Source organism: Equus przewalskii, chromosome 3, assembly GCF_037783145.1.
Source record: "Equus przewalskii isolate Varuska chromosome 3, EquPr2, whole genome shotgun sequence".
Classification (NCBI taxonomy): domain Eukaryota; kingdom Metazoa; phylum Chordata; class Mammalia; order Perissodactyla; family Equidae; genus Equus; species Equus przewalskii.
In genome coordinates, this window is record NC_091833.1 from 10,965,806 (window position 1) to 10,972,236 (window position 6,431).

The 6,431-nt window shown below is 38.8% G+C and overlaps 1 long non-coding RNA gene across 1 annotated transcript in view; it reads left to right on the plus strand.

Annotated features, from left to right (window-relative positions):
• LOC139082196 (uncharacterized) overlaps positions 1-5,077 on the plus strand; it is a 90,642-nt gene extending 85,565 nt beyond the window's left edge. Inside the window, exons 4-5 of the long non-coding RNA XR_011537948.1 lie at positions 2,545-2,624; positions 3,276-5,077. This is a non-coding gene — a long non-coding RNA (uncharacterized lncRNA). The remainder of the gene's footprint in view (positions 1-2,544; positions 2,625-3,275) is intronic.
• The last annotated feature ends 1,354 nt before the right edge of the window (positions 5,078-6,431 follow it).

Here is a 6,431-nt window from a genome sequence, read left to right on the forward strand (position 1 = left end):
TCAGTGGATGGTCCAGTCATTCCATTTGCACAGTCAAGAAACTTGGACTTCATCCTTAACACCTTACCACGTACATCATTAAGTTCCGTCCACTCTATTTCCTATGTATTTTCAAATCCTTTTTGCATATCCAGAGTGACAAGATCTTTCTAGACCACCATCAATATCTTGCCTATATGTCTTTATCAGACTTCAAGCTCATTTCTGTGTCTTGCAAGGCTTGCCTTTCACCTCTAGTCCCCTCCAATCTACTCTTCACATTCCAAAAAGAAAATTCTTTGGAAAATCAAATATGATAATGTCCTGCTCTATTCTAACCTTTGAATGGTTCCGCATTACTTTCAGAATAATATCTAAGCTATTGAACATGGTTTACTAGTCCCTTCGTAACCTAATGCTTTCTTTCTTCTCTGATCTCATCTCTTGCCTTTCTTGCCCACACTCTGATTCCCCCATAATAGCATACTTTATCAAAGATACATTATTCCTGGTTTCTTGCAGACTTTTGTAGTTTTGTGAAACACTCCTTCCTCCTTTTTCCCTTACTGGTTAATTCCAACTCATCCTTTAAGTTTTAGCTGCTATATCAGCTCCTCTTAAGATCTAGGGTGACAGGTGGTCACCCTGTCTGGTAAGATATCAGTCCATGTGCTTTTGTATCACATTAAATTTCCCTGTCAGAGCACTTAGGGCACTGCATTATAATTCATATATTCTTGATTTATCTCCCAATAGATCGCAAGTTTCTTAAAGGTAAGGACTCATTGCCTGGTACATAGAAGATTCTCTCTCTCTCTGTCTCTCCTGGTCACTCTGCTGCTCTCCATATATCTGTCGAATCATGAATGCATATTAAATAATTCCTATTAATGGGCACAACTAATTTACGTTTCTATTCAACTATTTTTCCCTGTGGTAACACTCCATCTAAATTAACAGAATAGCATGGAATTCTGGAGTTGTTCTTTATCTGAGTTCCAGGCCAGTTTTATCGCTCATTTTCTACATACACTTAGACACATTATTTGTTCTCTGGGATTCAGGGGCTATCTGTTGAAATCCCTTTAGATTAGGTTCCCTCACTGTCTCTGATTCTGGGTCACTTTAGAAATGGCCTCAAATTATTCACATGCTTTTAGCATACGTCAAGCCAAAAAAATAAAAAAAAGCTTATGACTTTGTGTGCCCACAATAGTCACTCTACCATCATTTTGGTCAACTTTGTTTCTGATAATTTTGTTAATCACTTTTATTAAAGCCTGAAATAAAATCTCACTGAATTTGATTTAAAGCACTAAAACCCGTTCTAATTTTGATGTGTGTTTGAATGTAGCCACTTGGATGCACAAAAGACCTCGAATAAAACAAGTCAATTACTGAGTACACTGACTGTCCTCAGAAGATGACAGATAAGCCATGGCATACTTAATAAGTAGAGTTGACTGAATATGTGGTCAACATTGTTAAGTGTATTCGGAGAGCTATGTTTTAAGGTATTAATATTTTTAAAAATTAGCCTTTTTAGGAAAAGCATCTGTTCTCTCTTTGTGGAAGGGGCAACAGTATTTCTATCCAATATTAACCTTAAATATATCAAGAGTAATCACAAAGATGCCTTTGCCAATTCACTTTGGTGAGTAATGAATGAGAATGACTATTTGGCCGCCCTTTGTACTAGATAGAGTCCAGGGATAATTGACCATTGACATTCTCTCCTAAATCAAACAAACCAATCCTTCAAATATAAAATTAATCATTTTATCAATATCAGCCTTCAATCCTTACTCCATTAAATCCTTAAGTTCATGCTAGGGATGGCATAGGAAGCGAATTAAAATAGAATTCTTATAAAATGAGAAAGATAAAATCATGCCTTCTGAAGAAGCAATTTAATCTTAATAAATTATTTTTAATATTCTTTCTTCGGTGAGGCGTCACATTGACCATAAAATGAAGTGTAAAAGGGCACTGGTTGAGGAAACTGAGTTACAGAGAGACCACTGCACCCTTGAATAGTAATACCTGCAATAATTCGCTTCATAAATTTTTATGTTGCATTTTACATTTTTTAAGAAAGCGAGTATTCCCAGCAGTGTCATAATTAGAATTGTGACAGTGTGAGAGCAACTAAAGGAAATTATATTTGATCTCTGGAGTATTTAGCTAAATAGTTTTAAATAGGAATTTGTTGCTTTGTTGAAGATAGATTAGAGTGGGCACAGAAGACATTCCTTGAATGGAAGGCCTGTGCTCTCAGATGGTCTACACCCGCAAACGCGGCTTCGCAGAAGAGCTAAGTGTCAATTAAGATCCAGGAAATGGAGATGGTTTGCCTAGGAGATTTATGGAGTATTTACTGAAATAAAGGGTCTCAATCTTAAAACGTCAAATGTTAATATGCATCATATGCTAACCCCTTCTTCTAGCGATTTTATTTTGCAGTGTTTTATCTCTGTAGTTTGAGAATCCAAAGCTCTCACAAAGAAATATCCTCCATAGACACATTCTGCATTTATCACACCCTTATTCTCCTTTCTTTTGCAGAATTGCTCCCTCTACTGTCTATACCATGAGGATGTTTTCCTGAAAGATAGAATGGAGCTGCCTTCGTTGTCAAGATTCAGGTAGTTTTCAGAAAGGATGTGCCTCCTTCTTAACCCAGCCTGCTTCCACATGCACACACATGCCCCTTGGGAGCCTTTTATCAACAGCTCTGGATTGCTGAGGACAGTGCCCGGAACATTAGAGCTGCTCATTAAGTGATAGGCCTTGTTCCTCTAGTTGTTCAATATATGCGTTGTGCAGGGGGCCTGGGCCACAAGGGAACAGCAGGAGTGAGTGTCCTGTTCAGGCTTATACATGGGAGTCCACAGTCTTCCATAGCCAGCAAGTCCATTGGCAGAAATACGGGAGGATAAACAAATAACCAGAAGCAACTTACTGAATAGGACTCTCCTGTGTCCAATCTGTTATTAAAGGAAGAACATCTTGAGGCAGCATCTGGTCCATGTCAGTTGTAGAAGCTTATGCTATTTTCCTGTTGAGGATCAGTCTACTTTCTCTCAGTGATAAAAGTAATAATATAAGGAACGCTTGCCATGGAAATGCAGTTGGATCTGGAGCTTTTCTGACTTGATCGTGGATGTTGCTCTCTGTGACCCCAAGTATGAAAAGCTATGAAACCAAGTCTTACTGACTTTTGGGAAGTAAAAGATTGAAAGCCTACCATGTTCTTTCTGTGCTTCACAATGGGCTCTTGTTTTCCTCTTAACCAGGATAGCCCCAACCAAGATTATTGCCAGAGAAAGAGAGAAACTCATCAGGAGAAGGTGGAGTACATAGACTGGATCACCGGGAGTAGCTGAAGGACCTGGATGACCTGGAGGAAGGCACTTTGACCCAAGATGAAGCTAATGTGATGAGCCACTCTGGCTCAACTGGGCTCGGAGAGAAATAAGTTGAGAATGTTGGAGTGCACTGAAGGTCTTCATTTGGAAGTCCCAGTACGTATCACCCTTTGACAAGATTAGCTTTGGGGAAGAGGAATGGCCTCACCTTGCAGGCTTGTTCAGAGACCTTTTTCTGGCAGTGGAAAAACATCATCTCTCAGGCCAAGAGGGACCAGGGATATCGCGCAGCCATGAGAAACAGCGTAGTGAACTGACCATACCCTTTGCTTGCTGTGTGGAACTGTGACTGATTTCCCTTGGGCTAAGTTCCCAAGTTTCTTAGAGGATTCAAAAGGTAGGATGTGGGTCTCCTGCTAATAAGGCTTATATGGGTTAGAACAATTCATTAGAAAAAAATATCAAAGGAATGGATTTTTGGAACAAGTCATAACTTGTTATACTCAAATATTAACAGATATTATGTTATACTCAGATACCTGCGGAATATCTCCTTTTGGATGCCCCCAGGCACATCAAAACTCAAGTCCAACATGGAGTTCAACATCTTTCCCATTAGCCAACAATTTACTATTTCTCCTCCATTCTCTGTCTCCATTTTTTTTTTCTACATCATCTTCCAAGGTGCCTGAAACGGAAAGCTTATAGTCATTCTAAGCGTTTCTTTCTTTGGATATTTCACATCAAATAATCACGAATTAGCTGCTTTTAACCTCAAATGTGTCTCAAATCCATTGTGTCTACTGTGTCCCTGTGGCTCCTGCTGCAGTGTGGTCCTCATGAGGTTTTGGTCAGACCATTGCAATAAGGGGATTCCATATCTCTAGCCTGGCATGCTCCATTTCATTTTCCATTTTGCTACTAGATAATTACATACTTTTCTTGAACAAAAAAAAAGAAAAGGCTTTAAGTGGCTTAACTAATATTTCTTTTAGGATGAAGTCTCAAATCCTTAGCAGAGTCCGCAAGTCCTTCTATAAGCTCAATTTTGCCTACTTCTACCACTAGACTAAGATTTTTGAAGGAAGACTAAATTTATTGCTTTCTTTTAAAGTGCCCAGGACTTACTGTGATGTTTCATATATATTAAACCCTGAAATATTTATTAAAATTGAATGGAATTAACTTTTGGCATGGGAAATAATACTTGGAAAGCTGAATTTTTACAGTCTTCAAGTTCATTGTGTAATACTGTCTTTGGTGCCATTTCTGGCCTGTGATGGGGTTTTGCTTACCCTGGAGAAATTCTCCTCATGCCTCCTTTCTCTCTGTTGGTGAAGATTACACCTGCTGCTACTTTATTCCAGAAACTGGATAACCTTCTGCCTTGTTTTTGTGCTGAGTGACCCTTTTGACAGACCCTGTGGCTCTGACCCTTTAAACAGTAGAAGTATCCTGGTGTTTTTACTCGGCAGTGGATCGTGATATTTAAAAATCCCTTCGTTGAGCACCTTTGATTCTCCAGGGATGCCCATAATAAATATTTGCATTATTAAAAGAGCTATAAACACAGTATAAAAATGAGTGTGCAAGGAAGTCACCACTTGGCTTTTGATGATGTCTACCCAAATGAAAAATGAATGAATGTGCAATTAATAATAAATGTCCTCGTGTTCCTGTTTTAATTTTAACTCATCAGAGAATGTTAAAATTAAAGTGGAACCAACATTTGCTTTATTGTTTTATTTAAGGCAGAATGTGGCCTTCGTGTAGCCGATTCATGCAACTTCACAAAGCGTAGAATTCTATTATCTGTATTGTCACTTATTAGCTGTTAACTTTATGCATGTTACTTATTAGCTCTCTATTAGCTTCAGTTTCCTCATATACAAATGGGGATAATAACAACGTATATATCATAGAACTCTTGATGGTATTAAAAGAAATAGTTCCCCTGATGCATAGTAACCGCCAAATATATATCAGGATGACAACTTTATTTGAGCCTCAGCCATTGTGAGGTAAGCATCTAGAATTTTTTTTTCTCATTTTAGAGGTGAAGAAATGTTTTCATTGAAAATAATCTGTCAAAGGATGCTTAGCTTTCTAAATCCCACTATATAGATTCTTTTTCAGTTGAGAAGAATGAGTCAAGGAAAATCTTTTTCTATACTCTCTAGCCTTCAGAGAAAGAAGAGAGTATTATATTTATGGTTAACGATTGATATAGGAGAGAAATTTCACAATTCCTGCCTCTCTGGCTTTTCTTTGAGCCCTTGACTGGCATGGCTATGACTTTATTTTTCCTCAGGAACATTTTGTCTAAATCTGTCTTGACTTCCATGTATCAGCAAGTTGGTGATTGGTTCTAGCTAGTTCAATACTAGAGGTTACTGTCCTTCAGTCCACCACCAGCCTTGGAAATGGCATCTTTTCTAAAAGGTCATGCCAAAATCAGCATCTCGTCAGGATCCAGAACTCTCTTTCTTTCTGTCAAGACCTTGTGGGGGTATAAACATTTTTTCCATGGATCCAAGCCACATGAGAGAAAAATCATCACCAGTCTGGATAAGTATTTAAAATTATTAACCCTGTCTAATGTGTTTCCTTGGGGATGAGGTATGATGGACAGGGGTGCAGGCGCTTCCTGCTTAAACTTTACGGCTGCTCACAAAAGAACTTACCTCCCAAATCAGAAGGAGCTACTCCCAGAGGGACCATTAAGACCATCTAACTGCACCTGCTGGTATTTTCTTTTCTCTTCTGACCTTAGTTTCCAGGGTACAGCTCACTGGACCGTGGAACTCTTGAGGCAAGGCAGTATCTTCCTCATCTCTGTATCGGTAGCAGTTAGCAGTGCCTAGACCACAAACAATACTTTGACAATTGATGAATGGACGGACACTGTGGACTCTATTGGTGTTTTGAAGTTAGTTTTACTTTACTCTGCTTTTCCACATGGTATTTCACATGGGAACTTAGGAAAGAGGGATCAGTGCCAGAAGGATGCTATCCTTACTTCTGACGAACCTCCATTTAGTTCAAGATTTATATCTGCTCATGGGGATGCTCACTCTGCCTCCA